The sequence below is a fragment of the Palaemon carinicauda genome, chromosome 1, assembly GCF_036898095.1.
Source record: "Palaemon carinicauda isolate YSFRI2023 chromosome 1, ASM3689809v2, whole genome shotgun sequence".
NCBI lineage: Eukaryota > Metazoa > Arthropoda > Malacostraca > Decapoda > Palaemonidae > Palaemon > Palaemon carinicauda.
The window spans coordinates 233,439,582-233,458,675 of NC_090725.1; the positions used below are offsets into that span (position 1 = coordinate 233,439,582).

The 19,094-nt window shown below is 45.2% G+C and overlaps 1 long non-coding RNA gene across 1 annotated transcript in view; it reads left to right on the plus strand.

Moving 5' to 3' along the window:
* Positions 1-394: 394 nt before the first annotated feature.
* LOC137644120 (uncharacterized) overlaps positions 395-19,094 on the plus strand; it is a 645,283-nt gene continuing 626,583 nt past the window's right edge. The window contains exon 1 of the long non-coding RNA XR_011045136.1: positions 395-615. This is a non-coding gene — a long non-coding RNA (uncharacterized lncRNA). The remainder of the gene's footprint in view (positions 616-19,094) is intronic.

The window sequence follows — 19,094 nt, forward strand, 5'->3', positions numbered from 1 at the left end:
GTAATCAAGACTGCAACATGCAGACAGATTTTCAACATAAGCTCGTGTCCTTTCCCTCTGTCTAATGTACTGTACAGAACTGATTTTTTTTGTCATGTCATGACTAAGAGTAAATAACCACAATAATATAAAACAGCATCATTGATTTTACTTGATCCTATACACAGATTTTACGAACCAATGTAGAAAGTAGGAAACTACTAATACTTATAACTTTAGTGATGAGGACTATCCGAGCTTATATAATGATTTTTTTTTTTTCGATATAGTAAATTTCAATTTACGGGGATGGAAGATTGTCAAAAATGTGGATGTGGTCTTAGTGCGATTTCAACCCTTGTATGACAACTTGACGAGTAAATATGAGTTTAGTGCTTCAGTATATAGTCTTTGGATTAGTGCTGTTTTTTAAACTGGTATTAATAGTCGTTGATCGTTGTAGTGTGCGTCCGTTTTCGCGTATGTTCTTATCTAGTCTTCGAAAATGCGTGAATTGCAATAAATTCATTGAGGTTTTTAATTATTTAATTGAAGGGTGACGAAAATTAGGCATAGTAAGTTTGAATTTCCCCTTACACGATGAAATAGCCTACCATACCCCAAAACTCTTTCAAGGTAAGTGCCTTAGATTTTTTATATATAATTTTCACTTGGTTTTAAGCCTTTATTTATAATTTTAAATACATGGGGCATATGATAAGGTATTTTGAACATAGGAACTTTATTTTAAGATGTGCAACACATCTTACAACAAAGAGTAGAAGATATGTAGCCTAGCATTCATACTCTGATTGTATTTGAGGTAAACCTTGAAAGTACATTGGGTAATTCTATACAATAGCCTCGCCACTAATAATATTGATAATATTTTTTTTTCTGATGAATAACTTAGTGCTTTATCTAAAGCTGACTTTTTCGAGGAGGAACAGTATTCTTGCCTTATTTGTTAACCTTTCCAATCTTGGGGACTTCCAATAGGAAACCAAGGTTTTTGGGTGGGGAATGAATTAAAGAATACGTATTAACATACGAATAATGGTACATGTAGAATTAGAAATAAACAAGGCCAGCAGCTAACCTCAACAAACTATGTAACCTTACCTAACCCAACCTAGTAGCCGCATACTTACCTAACGGCCCGCCCTGCGACCCCACCTTACATAGCCATATTAAATACAGTATAAGACAACCTAAAACCCTTTGTGTACATATGTTGGAGGGTAAAGGTGAGCTGCACCTTTCCGACTCAATACCCGATGCATAGTAACCTCGCGAATGAATGAACACCTATCATTTATAGTTTTGTGAGAAATTCTTAATTAATTTCCAACAAATCTGTAACTAAATCTAACACCAATATTAATATATACAAGTAACAAATTAGGTTCTACAACCAAATGAGACTTTTCAAACTAAGTTCCCTTAAAAATGGATACGTAAAAACTACACCTTTTTTTCACTTTGTCTTGTTTTTCAGTACAACATTCCTTCTGTCACAACGAAATGCTTTTTTGTTAATATCAAGTCGGCACTTAGAACCGCAGGTGGGGCAAATAGTATCACTTTCACTTATAATAACACCGTGATCTTGGCAGTACTTTATTATTCATTTGATGTTACCACAATAATGCAAAACAAAATGGAAACAAGAACTTGGGAGAAAATCCACAGGAATTGATGTTAAAGTAGATAATAAATGAGAAATCACACCAGAAAGTTGAAGGTTCACACCCCTCCATGCCTCTCTAAAGACTGAAAAATTAGCTGGGGAAGATGTGTAAAAAGTCCAAGTGTTTGTTTCCTAATAAAACTGTCACCTGATTGGGTATTCATATTACGTGATTCTAGTTTTGTTAAAAGGCTAGTCCCAAGTAAAATGTGGATAATCATCATTGGTTAAAAACTATGATATTTGGGTGATGTCTTGCTATGTAGAATACAGTTGATGATGTAATACTAACATAATCTATGCTTTTAACGTACAAACGAACAAACGCATGCTCAGTTTGAAGAGGAATTTGAGAGTTATGAAGTCGAGGAACTTAGTTTTTTTCAGGTGGGTCAAATTTAATTTTGATTTTTAAACCACTTCTAGACCTAGCGCCGCTTAGATTTATATATCAAACGAAACCTTGGGCTTACCTCTTTTTAGTGAAAGTACTTAAATTTGATAACTAGCCGGCACAGCTATTGTATAGAATTACCGTACATTGTCCCCATTTCTTTTAAAGCATTTTTTATTTGTCGCTAATATATTTTTTTTCAGACAAGTGGTGATTGAATGCACATGAAATGGTGATTTCAAACATAGGGCTAGGCTATAGGCCTATGTAGATTTGCATATTGGTCACTTGTTTCATCTTGCTTTCTGTTTTCCAGCACTTAGGATTAAGTTATAGAATGGTGCAATAAACTTTTTATAAAAAATAAGACTGATTTTAATGCATTTTGTGGTGTTTTGGGAAAATTTGTAGAAAAACACAGGACAGCATTTTTTAGAGGAAAAATCTTTTCCTACAGTAAATGATGTGCTTTCAATGAATTTAACCTTTATTTCCAATGCAAATAAGCCATTGTATCATTATGGACCCCCCTTCCCAAGGGACACAGGTGGGAACCTGTTATTTTGAGTGTGCTTAAACAGAAAAAAACGTGATTATTTATCACTTTTTGAGATTGTAAAAGGGTACAGAACCTAACAAACCCACCTAACCTAGTAGTTCCCATGTTACAGCCCCTAGATGGGGAGGCAAGCCCCCGGACCCCCCCCCCCCTTCCAATTCACAAAACGTGATTATGTAGGACACTTGTGGTTTGTAAAAGGGTACAAAACCTAACAAACCCACCTAACCTAACCTAACCAAATTTTTCCCAGGTCCCAGCCGTGGCTTGGTACCCCCCTTTCCAGGTCTCAGCCCCTAGCTGGGGCTTGCGACCCCCCATCCCAGGTCACAAACTTTCACAGGTCACAGAAATATCAAATCACAATAAATATGAAAAAGTAAAGGTAAATAACAATTAATTGCTTACATTATGATTGAGACGTGGAAGGTTGGGGGTCATCGGGATCCTCTGCCACCTGGTGTTGTTGGGATGGGGGGGGGGGTAAAGGGGACTGGCAGTGATGAAGAATTGGGGCATTAATGAGGCCCTTGGATAGTGGTGAGTAAAATAAATCCTGGCAAAATACTGACGGAAGTACTCCGATTTATAACCAGGTTTTTCGAACCACTCCCTCACTTCCCCCCACAGGCTATCAATATTCTGAGTATGGGGGCCTGGGTCTGAGGGGTCGACGAAGTGTTCAGAGTGATTAATAGTCCTGTGCTCGTAGCCTAGCTCTCCTAACGAACTATATGCACCCCACTTCTCACTTATAGTAATGCTACCTACCTTAATATATTTTTGTATTAAGGGAATAAGGGGGAGCAGCATCCCTTTTTCCGAGGTAAAGGCTCAAGTAGGGGAATTAAAAAATCTCTTAGACACTCATTCTATTCCCTTCAAATACCCTTATCAAGCAAATACCTGCCACGGTCGTGCTTGCCCTTACCGAAGTGAGATTCGTCAATCCCCACTACTAATCCATAACCACCAGTCAACACTCTTACGGTATTGGGCAAAATATGGAGGCTTTCGATGACAGTTTCATGGTCCTAATATTTGCTGAGCCAGTGGTTCATGAAAAGAATGAGTTTCCACAGCTCGAAGTGGGCCTTATCAAAGAACGTTCCTTTAAAAGCACTTACACTATACCCACACCAACGTCTCCTTTTTGTTTTTGCAATCCACAGAAATGTTGTAGTAAGAAATGTGCTGGGCTTGCCCAAACACCATCTGAGAATCGCACTTAATAAACTTGAAATTTTGCTGGGTAACATAATGCACTTTTGAAAATTCAAACACTACACCAGAAACATCACGATATATTCCTTGAAACTTGGCTATAGCATCAAAATAGTTGAAAGAACAGCCATTACACTTTGCTACGTTAGACTCCATGCCTGACATCCAACACGTACACAAGTACAAAGTGACTAATCACCGGCTTTCCTTCATTCTTGGAAGTATTCAGTCAAACACGGATACCAGTGGACATTAAGCGGTAACTGTATTAGTCCGCTGGAATCATTGTAAATCTTGGTTTTGGACTGAAGTCGTTCGTGATTGGTTATGAAACCATTATGTCATAATGATGTCACAACTCTCAGCTAATAACCTCTAATTGGAACTGATTGTGCTTGCATAAGAAAGTGAGTTAAGGGGCTCATTTAAAGTAAACATTGCTGTAGAGGAAACGTCTCTCCCGACGTAGAAAATTTTTCTAGGTAAAAACTTATCAACCTCATTTAATTCCACCTCATTCAATCTCTCATATAAAAACTATACTTTGTTCCGTAACTGGTATACAAAACGGATTTTGAGCGAAGCGAAAAATCTATTTCTGGGCTCCGACCTGTGCCACCCAGTGAAATGCTCCTTTAGCATCATTTCTAAGGTATATAACTGCTAAATAATACCAGAGAAAAAAATTACATAGGAATGCTAAGTGTGAACCCAGCTCGCTCACCTGAAAGGGATATTATCTCCCTTACCACCCTTACCCGGAATGATCTCACCATACACAGAATTCCCTTATCATTATTACGTTAATCATTAACTTAAACGGTTAATCTCAATTAATGTAAGTTAGCTTAATTTGTATGCTGTTTCTCCCGGCCCTACCGGGAGGACCTCATATAGTATCCTTATGCTAACGTTACTTATCGTTTACTTTAGTTCCGGCACACCTGGGATCCCCGTAGGATACTGAATTATCTGTGATACTTATGTATCCTTTACATTACAGGTTGTTTGCTGTATGATGACAGCCTGTGCAGGCGTTCTGCAGCAAGCATGTGGACATGATGTGTGCAGGGCACATGCCCACTGTTTGGTCCACGTCGGTGATTTAACTGTTTGGCACCCCGACAACTGTGTGGTCTGCTACGACCTTGTCTCCATTCTCACTTCGGACTCAGTAAGTGTTCCTACCGTTATTATACGTTATAGTTTTACTTAGACTAATCTTGGGATTTACCTGCTATCCTGTTACATTCTAATTTAAAATTAGTCCTAGGAGACTCCGACGACGCATGCGTTCGGTTTATTCACCTTCTCGGTGTTCTCTACCTCCCCTTCATTAGTAACGGTACCTTCTCTTTCAGAGTTCACACTCTTCCAAGTCTACAGCCTTGGCGACTCTTAAGGTTTGGGTCGGCAGGTTCGCCCGCAATGTCAAGGCCCGGCACCCCTACGTTCTCTCCGAGGAGATGTGCACCCTCCTTTATCCAAACGCCAAACATTCAGCGGCTGTTTCTAAGGAGGTGGCGGATCCTATCATCGCCAGGATCACTGAACAACAACTCTCCGAAGACCCCGGTGTTCCGGAAGAATCCATCACCAGTGACGTAGCGGCTATGAATTTGGACGTCGAGCCCATGGGCCTTGGATGAGCCAGACCCAGGTAGGACTGTAAGTGAGGCAAGTGTGTCCCGGTCTAAGATTCCTGTCCTTAGCCCGGCTTTTTCTACATCTTCTACTTCTTCCTTTCCGGGGTTCTCTGGACGACATCCCACTGATGTCGGCAACCCTCCTGTGTTGCCCAAGATTAAGTCGTCACGCAAACCCCTAACTAAGACCCGCAGGTCTTCCAATCCGACGAAATCGCCCAAAACCCCTAGGACTTCGTCCTCGCGAGTTTCGTCTTCCAAGGTCCCTGTGGACCCAGTCACACATGCTCCTCCCGCCCCGGAGTCGAGTGACACCCGGCTTACAACCTACGCAGTTGGCGGTGGGCGCCCCGGCGCCTTCCTTCAACGTTTCGGCCTTTTCCAACACCTTGGAATGCCTGGATTCCTTGGTTAACACCCTCGTCTCGAAGGTTCAAAACCAAGAGTCTCTCGTCGAGGGTCTCATGCGCTCCGGTCTGCCCCAACAACAGCAGTACGCTATTCCGGATGCCTCGAAACTCCCGGAGTTTGTCTAAAACAATCCGTGGAAGTTGGCAATTCATGCTCCCTTTAAGGATGGGATGTTGACCATCGAGGGTTTTGGCACCTGGCCGGTGAAAGATTTTGAGTTCTACCTGCCGGGTCTGCAGTTTCCTTTCCCTGGCTTCGCTCGCCTCACTGAGGAGGCTCTGGTCCGCCTGGACAAAGTTCCTAGGGCGACCGTAATTTACCCTAAAGAACAGGCCCAATCCACTTGGGTTCGGACCCTAAATGAGCTGTAGTGCGTCAACACGATGCTCACTCCTTTTAAGAGCTCTTACACCATGTTTGTGGCAGACGAGCGTACCCCTACGCCGTGTGTCACTAAAATTATGGACCTTGCCCAGCAGGCCGTGAACGAAGACAAGCCATTACCGCAGTTGCGGGAGACAGACTTGACTTCCCTTGTTTTCTCGGGGGACCATGAGTGCTGGACTGGTGCCCCGGCGACATTTACTGTGGGTAAACTGAGCCCTGATTGTGCCTCCACTCAATTTAGTGAAAGACTCCCCAAGCTCCCAGAGTCCCTGATTCGCCTCGAGTATGAGGCTCGTATGCGCCTGAGTCGCTCAATTAACTCGGCAACTATGGCGGAATTGAACCTCCTTCCTATATGAAGAGGAACCCCTCTTCAAAGTGCTAACAAAGTCGTTGCTCCACACCTTGTTGTCGGATGCTTACGACTTCCTGGCAGCTAGGCGCCGCTGCCGCAAACATGTCTTAGCGGAAGCCACCATCAGGCATGAGCCTAACAGGCTCATTAAGGCCCCAATCTGGGGTACGGACCTATTCCCCGAAGATCTGGTGAATAGCGTCCTCAGTGAAGCGGCCAGGGTTAATCAGAGCCTCAAGGTTCGTTGGGGTCTAGTCCCGAAACATAAGTTTGAACCTGTCGCTCCCCAATCTCGCGGCAGGAAGAGACTGAGGTCTTTCCCCTCTTATCAAACCCGGCAGCCCCAGCAGATGGTTCAACTGGTCCCATTAGCTCAGGGAAACCTCCCTTCCACCTCAAAGGGCCATCACCAACAACAGTACGTGTTGGTCCCTCAGGCTCAGTTAGCCTCCGCTACCTTTGCTTCCCCGGTCTACAACCCCACCTTTGAGACTCAGGGGGCCTCTCATGGATACCAGCGTACCAGAGGCTCTGGCGCAAGAGGCACCTTTCGTGCCATAGGTGGTGGAAGGATCGCCCCTCGAGGCCGAGGTCTCCGTGGAGGACGAGGAGGTAAACCCTCCGTGAATTATTGAGACATCCCAGGTAGGGGGAAGACTCTACATCTTCCGGAAGAACTGGACTTTCAGCAGTTGGGCACTCAGTATAATTTCCAAAGGTCTGAGGTGGAGTTGGATAGAAGGGCCCCCTCCACCAACCAGTTTTTACCAACACCCAACAAAAGAGTTAGCCTTGTACGCAGACGATCTGCTTCAAAAGAATGCAGTCTCCAAGGCACGTCACTTGAAATTTCAAGGTCTCTTGTTCAGCGTGCCAAAGAAAGACTCGGACAAAAGAAGAGTAATCCTAGACCTGTCCCATCTGAACTCTTACATTCAATGTGACAAGTTTCACATGCTAACCGTCTCTCAGGTGCGGACCTTACTTCCCAGTGGGGCCGTCACCACCTCTATCGATCTTACCGATGCCTACTATCATGTTCTGATAGCAAGGCATTTTCGTCCGTACCTAGGCTTCAAGCTAGGCAAACAAGCATACACCTTCAAAGTAATGCCATTCGGACTAAATATAGCACCCAGAATATTCACCAAACTGGCAGAGGCGGTAATACAAGAATTAAGAACCCAAGGAATTCAGGTAGTAGCGTACTTAGACGACTGGCTCGTTTGGTCGAACAACGTCGAGAACTGCCTGACGGCAACAAACAAGGTCATATCATTCCTTCAACACTTGGGGTTCCGGATCAACTTCGCGAAATCTCGCCTAGTCCCGAAGTCGACATTCCAATGGCTAGGGTTACAATGGGACCTAAATTCCCACACCCTATGCCTTCCATCGGCCAAAAGAAGAGAAATAGCAAAAAACACAAAGCGTTTCCTCAAGGACAAATTGACGTCCAGAAGAAACCAAGAGAGGATTCTGGGTGCCCTCCAGTTTGCCTCAGTAACAGACATATTACTGAAGGCCAGGTTGAAAGACATAAATCAGATTTGGCGTTCCAGGGTGAACAAGAGGTATCGAGGCAAAAGAGCTTGTCTCCCTCCAATCCTAAAGAAAAGGCTCCAACCATGGACATTGGTCAAAAACTTGACAAAATCCGTCCCCTTGCAATATCCACCTCCAAAGCTGGTCATTCACTCGGATGCCTCCCTAACAGGCTGGGGGGGATACTCCCAGTTCAAGAAGACCCAAGGTCTTTGGTCACCAATGTTCCGCCAGCTTCACATAAACGTTTTAGAAGCCATGGCAGTGTTCCTCACTCTGAATCGCTTGGCTCCAGCCAGAAACCAACACATCAGGTTGGTTCTAGACAGCAAAGTCGTGGTTCGTTGCTTTAACAGAGGAGGCTCCAAATCGGGACACATAAATCATGTGATGATAGCCATTTTCTCCTTGGCAACATCCAACAAGTGGCATCTGTCAGCAGTCCATCTGGCGGGAGTACGCAATGTAGTGGCAGACGCTCTGTCCAGAACAACCCCGCTAGAGTCGGAATGGTCCCTGGACCTCAAGTCATTCAAGTGGATTCTATCCCAGGTTCCGGGCCTCCAGGTGGACCTGTTTGCGACAGAGTCCAACCACAAACTAGAGTGTTACGTAGCCCCCAACCTGGACCCCCTAGCCTACGCCACAGACGCAATGTCACTGGATTGGAACATTTGGGAGAAGATTTATCTATTCCCTCCAATCAACCTGTTGATGAAAGTGTTGGACAAGCTCAGAACTTTCAAGGGGCAAGTGGCTCTAGTAGCCCCCAACTGGTCCAAGAGCAATTGGTTCCCCCTTCTGGTGGAACTGGGCCTCCGCCCCGGCGGATCCCCAATCCAATACTAACACAGACAGTACAAACTTGCACTGTGTTCGCTTCCTCAAACGCTCGGAGTGCCCTAACTGTATGGACTTTATGAAATTTGCGGCCCAAAGAGGCACAGATATTGACCCTCAAAATACTTTATTTTTGGAATCAGATAAGAGGGAGTCCACCCTTCGACAATATGACTCGGCTTTCAAGAAACTCGCCAAGTTCTTAAAGGACTCAAAGGTTGAGAGAATGACTATGAACCTAACAGTAACCTTTTTTAGGACTCTATTTGAATCTGGCCTAGCAGCTAGCACTATTACTACCATTAAATCGGCCTTAAAAAAGATTTTTCAGATTGGATTCAATATTGACCTTACGGATTCATACCTCTCTTCCATTCCTAAAGCTTGTGCCAGATTGAAACCATCAACTCGTTCTACCGCAGTTTCCTGGTTTCTGAATGATGTTCTCAAATTAGCTTCTGACACTCCTAATGAATCATGTGCCTATATCCCATTATTAAGGAAAACCCTATTCCTAATGAGCTTAGCCTCTGGCGCCAGAATTTCGGAGCTTTCAGCCTTGTCTAGAAATCCAGGCCATATTGATTTTCTCTCGTCAGGAGAGGTTCTACTCTCCCCTGACAAAACATTCCTAGCAAAGAATGAGGACCCCCAAAATAGATGGTCCCCCTGGAAGATTGTTCCCCTTCCACGGGATCCATCCTTATGCCCAGTTACGACTTTGAAAGCCTACCTAAATAGAACTTCCACTAAGTCCTCGGGGCCCTTATTTATTAGAGAGAACGGAGGAACCATCACCCTTAAAGGGATCAGACAGCAGATTCTGTACTTCATTAAACAGGCTAACCCAGAATCATTCCCACATGTCTATGATATTCGAGCTGTAGCTACTTCTATTAATTATTTCCATCATGTGAAATTTGATGACCTCACGAAATATACGGGCTGGAAGTCCCCAACAGTTTTCAAACGCCACTATTTAAAACCTTTGGAAGCCCTAAAATTTGCTACAGTGGCAGCAGGAAATGTGGTTCCTCCTGATTGTCATGAATCTTAATCACAGGGTCTTGCTTTCCCCCCCTTTTTTTCTCCTCCCCTTACCTGCCTCACTTATTGTCCCTACAGTGGTTTGGTTTATCTTTTGGATCGCACCCTTCAGTTGCATCCTTATGTACAGTCCTCAACAATTTATAATTTTTGCCTATGATCACTTATATTCATTCGAGATTGTTATATTTTATCCTTACAGTAATCTAATTGTTTTGAACTTGTCCTGGTATTCTCTTAGTTGAGACCTTATTTTGATGCTTATGTTTTTCTCCTATATAGCCTAGGATTATACATTCAGTTTGCATCCCATGTTTTATACTTATATTGCATTTATATTGTTACGTAAGGAGTTTTTTCATTTATCTCACCCCCTTTCGGTCATCGACGTACCTTCTCCCTTGGTCCTGGGAGCTTGGTAGAGGTCTAGGCCTAGGGGTATGACAGATTCGGTCAGTCGCCACCTCCACTGCACTAACACAAGCACTTTCACTTTCCTTACCTTTAAAGGCCTCCAGTTGTTCTTTAATGGCCTTCAACTCGGCCGCCAGGCTAGCGTACCGAGGGTCATCCGTAGATACGGAACCTGTAGGAGGTGCAGGAGTTACTACCTCAAGGGAAGGATCAACTTCCAAAGAGGAATCAATTATAGGTTCAATAGATAAATCTACGCTAAGTTCGTCTTCCTTACCACTAACAGACTTAGACTTAGACCTAGAAGCTCTCCTAACTCTATCGAGCTCTAGCTTACGCACATAGCGCTTCATAATTAACCAATCTTTCTCATCCAAAACCTTACATTCCCCGCACCTATTATCAAGGGCACAAACAAAACCCCTACAATTAGAACAAACGGTGTGAGGGTCTACCGCCATTTTCGGTAGTCTCACCTTACATTCCTCATTCGCACAGATACGGTAATGACTCTTTTCACTCATAATGAAAAACAGCAAAAAAGCTAAGAGAAAACAAAATACATGATCGGTAATGACTCCGCCAAAACCCCAAATCAGAGTACTTCACCAAAAAAGCAGACTGGTACACCGAGCAGGGAAAGCGAAGAAAAACTCTTAATGACGGACCAACGTGTTGTCGATCCGGCCGGCAGAGATGAACTGAAGAACAGAAAACGGGAATGATTCCTCCTACCACCCTTTAACGGGTGTTGCCACCCAACCACCACAAGGCGGTTGCCTAGTTTAGAAAAATTCTGCCGAAATAGAGATAATTAGCTATGTATATATAACTGCTCGGTAAGTATTCATAAAACTTTGTTTTATCATAAAAACTCCATTTTTGGTATGTTTGACTTTAATTTTTCTCTTTCACTTAAGATTTTGGGTTCCAAGTTTGGGACCATTTCTCTGGTACTATTTCACTGGGTGGCACAGGTCGGAGCCCAGAAAAGGGATTTTGACGAAGGAAAAATCTATTTCTGGGCGAGAGACCTGTGCCGCCCAGTGAACCCACCCTCTGTTTGCCCTCCCTGATGGACCCAAACTTGGGTGCTATGAGGAGTGACGTCATTGGCGTGGGTGGGCCTGTTGGTAGCGACGGTCAGTGGTGGACTTGGGACGGCTCCTCTTGGTTTCGGGGATATTTGACGAGGAGATATCTAATTGGTACGGGACCTCTGCTTGTGATTTTCACGCCCTTGTTATATATACCGACACCTTTCAGGTGAGCGAGCTGGGTTCACACCTAGCATTCCTATGCAATTTTTTCTCTGGTATTATTTAGCAGTTATATACCTTAGAAATGATGCTAAAGGAGCATTTCACTGGGCGGCACAGGTCTCTCGCCCAGAAATAGATTTTTCCTTCGTCAAAATCCCTTTTTTGGGTGAGGTAGCTATGTCGTCCTGATGAAAGTTCCTTCAAAGGTAGCTTCCTAGGTATATTTAACTACAGTGATATATCCCAGAGAATTTACCAAAGGTATCCAGAATTCTAACGCCTGGAGCGAATATCCCTTAAAATTTTAAAAAGGGATATCGCGTAATATCAGAGGACGTATTCTTGACACGTCTCAGGGCTATCTACACCCCCAATAGAGCTTTCACTTCGAGGGGAAAGAGAGGCAAGAATAAGGAGAGTCGTTAAAAAGGTGACACTCCTACTGTACTGTAAATAGTGCGCCAAATCGCCACCGCGAGGCGCCACCGAGCCATTCTTTGTAGCTTTGTAGGTGTTGCAGATACAGTACCATAGGGAGGGATTAATTATCCTTTTGTCCCAAAAGAGGGTGGGTCCATCAGGACGACATGGCTACCTCACCCAAAAATAGTCCGTTTTTTGGGCTCAGGCCATGTCGTGCTGATGGAAGTTTACCAGAGCATTAATGTATCTGAATTTTCAATAGTGCCGTTCATCTCGAGATAAATCTTTCCTTTTGGTCTTTAGACCTAGAGACAATTGATGTTACCGTTATACATCAATCAGCTGATCATGAAATATATCAGTGCTTCCTGCCCCCTACAGGGAAGAGTCTGGCTAAACTCAAGGGAAAAACCCGAGGATTGTGAGTTCAAGGAACAATCTAGCAAACAGTTTGTATATTAGTGTCATCATATACGTAAAGCATAGTCTGTATTAGGATCGTATTGATCTGTGCAGGTTACTGTACCTCCCAGGTCTGTCGATAAAGAGACGGACAGGTTTATATACGTGTAGGAAACCTTAAACAGTAAGATGAACAGTCTAGTACAATAAGATCTTACCTGTTTGCTTTGAACAATATGAATCTTAGTTCCAATATTTACTTAAATATCAAAAGAGTCAAGGATGCTCTGACTTATACATACACTGGAATGTTTGGGGCGAAAGAGACGCAAAGATTCGTTCTATTGTTTATTACAAAAATAGAAATCATGGTTGTATTCAATTACAATGTATGCTGAATAATTCTGCATAAAAGCATAAACAGTAATAACAGAAATAAAATAGGTTTCACCTGAAAAGGAAACATTAGCCACTCTAAGGGAAATATAAAATTTCACTATACATTCTGTTGTTACTAGGAACACTTTGCATATAAGAATGCCTGGCACTTGTGTCAGTCTATTATGCTTAATGTCACCTGTGTAGAGAGAACAGTCTATAGTGTCATCACTAAACACAAAACTCAACATGATATGCCTTACGAGTCTATCATGTACACCCCTCACTATAAGTCCCAAATAGTGCACTGTTCTTCGCAGTAATCAAGCAGCAGGTTTTATTACACTGCCCGCCGCCACCACAAGAAATTTAATTTCTTGTAATTGCTTCGCGTAGTGCTTGAAGAAGACCCTAGAGGACTTCCATCCAGTATAAGCACGAAGGCTTTCAAATGACATCGTCTGAAAGAAATTCAGAGACGAGGCAACTTTTCTCGGATCATGACCTGCGGGTGTACTGTCTGGAGCCGCTCTGCGAATAAAGAAGGGGATTTTCGCCCTTATCTGTTTCAAGGATAACGTTGAACCGGAAATGTCTCCCCTGAAAAGCTGACCTCCCTAAAAGTCTGAAGTTCTACGAAGATAGACCTTTAGGCATTCCACTAGGCAGAGGGATGCTTCTTCCTTCAGAGGGCAGATTCTCCAGGGACCCCATCTCTTAGTGGGCAGCTCGTTCTTGGCGAGAAACGTCGGGTCCGGAAAGAGGTTCAGTTCTCCGTTGTCTGTGAATTGAATGTGGCCATCATCCCTCGAGAGGGCCACTATTTCGCTAACTCTGGCTCCCGAGGCTAGTGCAAATAAGAATATCACCTTTTGAGTCAAGTCTTTCAGCGAGTAATCCTCATTGTTCAGGGTTGATGCTAAATGAAGAACTTTGTCCAAAGACCATGAAATGGGCTTAGGATGAGCTGCGGGTCAAAGTTTAGCGCAGGGTTTAGGGATCTTGTTGAAGATTTCGTTAGAGAAGTCTACCTGGAAGGCGTAAAGCATTGGTCTGGCCAGGGCAGATTTACATGTACTGTAGTAATCGTATTGGCTGCTAAACCTTGTTCATGAAGATGGATGAAGAAGGACAAACAGAAATCCGTAGAAATCTCCTTAGGTTTCTTCGCCTTGACAAAGGCCACCCACTTCTTCCAGGAAGACTCATATTGTCTTCTTGTTGACTTTGACTTGTATTCTTCTAAGAAGTTAATACTGTCCCTAGAAATCCCGAACCGTTTCTTGACCGCTAAGGCGAGAAAATCATGAGATGAAGGTTCTGGGTTTTCACTGATGAAGCTGAGACAGTCGATATCTGCACTTGCTGAGTCAGAACTGGGTCCGGCAACGGGATGAGCTTCAGGCGTAGTTCCGTTACCAGGGGGAACCAAACGCTGTTGGGCCACTTGTGGGCCACTATTGCTGCTGTCCCTCAAAAGGATCTCAGTTTGTCGAGGACTTTCAGCAGAAGGTTGGTTGGAGGGAATAGGTAGATCTTGGACCATCTGTTCCAATCTATGAACATTGCATCCATTGCTTCCGCTAGAGGATCCTCGTACGGGGCTACATACCGGGGTAGCTTCTTGTTGTCGCTCGTTGCGAAGAGGTCTATTTGCAGTCCTGTGACTTTGCGTAAGATGAAGGAGAATGATCTTGCGTCTAGGGACCATTCTGACTCTATCAGTTTGGTCCTGGATAGAGCGTCCGCCGTCACATTGTGGAACCCTTGAAGGTGGACTGCTGACAAGTGCCATCTCTTCTTCTCCGCTAGGCGGAGGATGGCTAGTATCACTTGGTTTATGTGAGGCGATCTCGAGCCCTGTCGGTTTAGGCATCACATTATGACTTCGCTGTCTAGAACCAGATGGATGTGGATTGAGCAGCGGAGTTTCAGTTTCTTTAGGGAAAGAAAAACTGCCATGGCTTCCAGGAAATTGATGTGGAAGGTTTTGAAGAGGGGAGACCAGGTTCCTTTGACTTTCCGATGATAAGAGTGACCTCCCCACCCTTCTTTCGAGGCATCCGTGTGAACGGTGACTGACGGTGGAGGCGGTTATAAGGGAACCTTGTTCTTCAGGTTTTTGGCCTCCGACCATGGCTTGAGTAGGGATCGCAGACAATTTAGTATCGGTCTTTGTAGATCTCTTCGAGCGTTTGATGCGTATTTTCTCCCAACTCCTGATGCATCTTTTAATTGTGCTCTCAATACTGGATTTGTCACTGAGGCGAACTGGAGAGACCCCAACACTCTCTCCTGTTGCCTTCTTGATATCCTTGTGGACCGAAGAAGGCTTTTGACAGATCCTGCTATCTCTTTCCTTTTCTTTGATGGAATGGAAAGGCAGTGTGACTGCAAGTTCCAGTGGACGCCCAGCCACTGAAACTTTAGAGTTGGAGACAGTCAAGATTTTTCCAAGTTGATCTTGAATCCCAAGTGTTCCAGGAACCGGATCACTTCCTTGGAGGCTTGCCTGCACTCTTCTTCGGATGCTGCCCACACCAGCCAGTCGTCCAGGTAGGCTACCACCTGGATTCCTTTTAGGCGTAGTTGATGAATGACTGCATTCGCAAGCTTGGTGAATACCCTTGGAGCTATGTTTAGACCGAAGGGCATGGCTCTGAAAACATACTGTCTTCTTTGTAGTTTGAATCCCAGGTAGGGGGAAACTTGACGACTGATTGGAACATGCCAGTACACATCCGTCATGTTTATGGAGACTGTATGCCCGTTTGGGCAACAGGGTCCTGATGTGTTGAAGCGTCAGCATTTTGAACTTGTAGTTCACTATGAACTTGTTGAGTGGTGACAAGTCCAGAATTACTCTGAGCTTTTCCGAGTCCTTCTTCGGAACACAAATTAGCCTTCCTCGGAATCTGACAGACTTCGCCTTCCTGAACATATTCTTCCAATATGGGGGTTGAGTGTTGGAAGAATTGAGGGAAGGTCGGTAGAGTTGAGCTCCAACTCCACCCTAGTCCGTTCTTGATTAGGCTGTGGGCCCAGGGATCGAAGGTCCAACGATCCCGGAAGAAGAAGAGTCTCCCTCCTACCAGTAGCATCTCACTTTGAGTGCTGATTGGAGGATTTACCTCCTTGGCCACGTCCACCCTTGTTGCCCCTACCTCTGAAGGGGCGTCTGGAGGAACCTCGAAAGGAACCTCGAGACTTTGGCCGAAAGGTCGTAGATTGCCTTTCAAACACTGGGGTGTACACTGGTGACTGAGTCGCCAGCGTTTGGGGCACCAGTTGGAAGGTGGTGGGTGGTTGTGCCACCGTCTGGCTCACCGTGGCCACGGGAAACTGTTGCTGTTGCTTAGGCCAAGAGGGCACTTTAGGTTGTTTTGGTCTATTCTTTGGCTGGGGACCCTCATCAGCTGAAGATTCTCTTTTAGAGGACAAGCCCCATTTAGAGAGAAGGTTTCTATTCTCAGTGGCGGCTTTGTCCACGACCTCTTGACCACTTCACTTGGGAAGAGGTCTTTTCCCCAGATGTTGGAAGCTATCAGCTTCCTTGGTTCGTGTCTCACCGCAGCCGAGGCGAACACGAACTCTCTGCAAGCCCTTCGGGCTTTAATAAAGTTGTACAGGTCTTTGGTTACTGTCGCCAAATGGGATTTGGCGAAGACCATGTGCATGTCCGGGATATCTGGGATGCTTGCCATTGTCTCCAGGCCAGTCTGCAGAGACAAGGAAGCAGCAAGACGTTCTTTTGTCTCGTGTTCCCTACGCAGGAGAAAGTCCGACAGCTTCGGGAGGTCTTCGCCGAACTGTCTTCCGGCAATATCTGCCTCCAGCTTCCCAACTGTGAAGGTGTTGTGCACATCCTTCCAGTCTGCATCGTCTGATGGGAAGGCAAGTGAGAAGGGTCTACACTCTTCCAGTGTAGGGCACGGTTTCCCTGCCTCAACTGCCTTTAAGGCTGCCTTAAGCCCTTTGTCCATAAAGGGAAAGGCACGTTTGAGGTCAGCAATGAAGGACGGGTGCTTCTTGCTGAGAGCTGGTACCTTACAGCTAGTAAAGGCCCTTTCCTTTAAGGTGGTGGTATATAAGGCCTGAGCCTTAGAGAGTTCAAGGACAATAGTTTCCTTCGGCTCTGTCTCCTCTTTGGATGCAGGTTCCGTCTTAAGTCGGACATAGCAATCCGGTTAGGCTCCTTTGCTGGGCCAGAACTCAATTTCCTCCACTGGGACAGTGCCCAGTTTTTTTGAGAGGAAGTTCTTCCCCCCCGACATGGCATGTGCTCTGCGTACCTCCAGGGGTTAACGTCAGAGAAGGCAGGGAGATCCTTAACGTTTAGCTTTTTCGGGGCCAAAAGTGTTGCAACTAGCTGATGCATTTCTGTCCGAAGAGAGGCCTCCTTCTCGGACTATTTCTTTTGAATGTCCTGCACCATGGACAACAACGAGTGCAACGTACTCGTGATAGAATCTAGTTGGGGTGCAATGGAAGAGGTCGAAGGCACCGGCTCATTCACTGTGGCCGATGATACCGAAATCGTTTCGGCTCTCTCGACTTCTGTCTCAGGTGGAACGTCATCCGCCTGATCCAATTCCTCCACTAGGAGATTGTTCTCAGTCTCCTCTGAGACAACTGACATGTTGTCCTCTAATTGGATGCTCTCTAAGGCATCCGAAACTTAAGATTCAACCGGAATCTGAACCAGGGGAATCTCAGGTTGAGCCTGGGGAATAACCGCATCCGAAGATGCCCTAGGGAAAAGACAAGCCCTCATCTTTTCATTAGGAAGGTATGGCCCAGAAGTGTTCTTCTGGAAGCCCCTAACCCATTTTCGCAGCATTTCCCTTGCTGTGTCCCTTGACTCAGTGGACTTTTGATTGTCAAAAGCCTCTCTTACCAGTTTTTCATAAACGGTACATACCTGCGGGTCCCAGTACTTGAGAGCCCCCTTGGTGACTGCGCAGCGAGCATGGGCCCTGCACATGTCGTGTCTGTAGAAGTTCTTACTACGGACCCTGCAAAAACTATTCCCGCACTCGGGATGCTCCTCCTGTAAAGAAAGAAAAGCATATAAGTATTCGGTGAAATTCTCAGATTTCAGCATACATAATATTAATAATATTAGCTTGGATAGGGTAAGCTAGAGATAGGAAAGACACCTACATGTGTTTCCTGTCCAGCCAATTGCTATGACCTCCTCCAATATTAAAAGTAGAATTCTTAGGAATTCTTAGGGGAAGATGATATCCTTTGATATAAAGTGTCTTCTTGACACAATCTTACAGGTTCAATATTGGGGATTAAGGACAATAATGGATAATAACCATTAATGGAAGAGAGAATCGCTCTCTTATATGTGATGGTCTCACAATAGGCTGCGCATGAAGCACTTTGTAGGTTGGAAAAACTTTGGGCTACAGCACTGATTGTTGGTAACAGTTGCCAGTCCTGTCAGGCCTGCCGGCACATGCCGGGCCTGCCGGCGTCTGCCGGACAAGCCGGCACATGCCGGCCTATTCTGGGCTATTGAAGGCAATTACTGTCTTCATAAAAATGGGTGGCAGGCCGCTGGCAACGGCTCTGCTGGCTGCCGGCGGCGCCAGCTCTGCCGGCCGCCAGCCGAGGATCCTTCCGTCAAGTAGGACCCGTTCGGCAGATGACCAGGTATGGGTGGCTGGCTGCCGGCCGGCAACTCAGCAGCCGGCAGCCAGTCCCTGAATGTCTGTTGTCTTTGGGTTGTCGATCAACGACGTTCACAGTAAGCGGCGGCAGGGTAACTGCCGGCCGGCAGACAATTGACATGGCCCAGTAACGAAAGTAAGAGAGAAAGAGAGGATGGAGGAAGACAAGGGCTCGGCCTTGCCGGCCTGCATCCAGAATGAGGGTTCAAGTGGAAGGGGGAATTAAATTCGGGCTTCTACCCAACCATATCCCAGTCATAAGGGCTATGGAAGGCAGTCCAAGGGAGGACTGAAGAACACTCTAAAGAATATGAGGGTACCCGCCGGCAGCCGGCTTGGCTGGCGGCAGACGGGGAACCTCAGGCTAGTCTTACAATAACCCTTTGGGTCAATGTAGAACGACAGCCAGGAGGGTGTTGGTTCATTCAACACGAAAGAGATAGAGGGGAGGGGGTAG